The sequence below is a fragment of the Bison bison genome, unplaced genomic scaffold (assembly GCF_000754665.1).
Source record: "Bison bison bison isolate TAMUID 2011002044 unplaced genomic scaffold, Bison_UMD1.0 scf7180017864379, whole genome shotgun sequence".
Lineage (NCBI taxonomy): Eukaryota > Metazoa > Chordata > Mammalia > Artiodactyla > Bovidae > Bison > Bison bison.
The window spans coordinates 379,785-380,899 of record NW_011494951.1 but is presented as its reverse complement, the minus strand read 5'-3'; positions in this window follow the sequence as shown (position 1 = coordinate 380,899).

The following is a 1,115-nucleotide window of genomic DNA, read 5'->3' as shown; positions in this document are numbered from 1 at the left end:
TAGATAGCATATTGAAAAGCAGAGACATTACTTTGCCAACAAAGGTCCATCTAGTCAAGGCTATGGTTTTTTCCAGTGGTCGTGTATGGATGTGAGAGTTGGACTGTAAAGAAAGCTGAGTGCCGAAGAATTGATGCTTTTGAACTGTGGTGTTGGAGAAGACTCCTGAGAGTCCCGTGGACTACAAGGAGATCAAACCAGTCCATCCTAAAGGAGATCAGCCCTGGGTGGTCTTTGGAAGGAATGATGCTAAAACTGAAACTCCAATACTTTGGCCACCACATGCGAAGAGGTGACTCATTAGAAAAACTCTGATGCTGGGAGGGATTGGGGGCAGGAGGAAAAGGGGATGACAGAGGATGAGATGGCTGGATGGAATCACTGACTCGATGGACGTGAGTTTGAGATAACTCCGGGAGTTGGTGATGGACAGGGAGGCCTAGCATGCTGCAATTCATGGGGTCGCAAAGAGTCAGACATGACTGAGCGACTGAACTGAACTGAGCTGAAATCTTAACGATCTCTTTGGCTTTATTCAATGAATCATGTGCTAGTCAGAGTCCAATCTAGTAGACAGAAGGGATCTCTGAAAAACTATACAGTGAAGTAACTTCATAGATAGAGGAGAATCTTCTCACTTAAACTGAGAAGATACCATGGAGGAAAAAAGCAGAAGTAAATGTAAAACAGGAAAACAATATATTTAGAGCTCATTATTATAGAAACCTGGAGGAGGGTATGGCAACCCACTCCAGTATTCTTGCCTAGAGAATGACCATGGACAGAAGAGCCTGGTGAGCTACTGTCCACAGGGTTGCAAAGAATTGGACTCTACTGAACGACTAAGAACACAAGCCCATTATAGAGACCACCATGGCAGAAGATTGTAAAAGCCAGGGGAGAAATTTTGGTTGCCACAGGAATGCGTCTTTTAGGAGAAGGCCACAGCAACCCACTCCAGTACTCTTGCCTGGAAAATCCCATGGACGGAGGAGCCTGATAGGCTGCAGTCCATGGGGTCGTGAAGAGTCGGACACGACTGAGCGACTTCCCTTTCACTTTCATGCATTGAAGAAGGCAGTGGCAACCCATTCCAGTGTTCTTGCCTGGAGAAT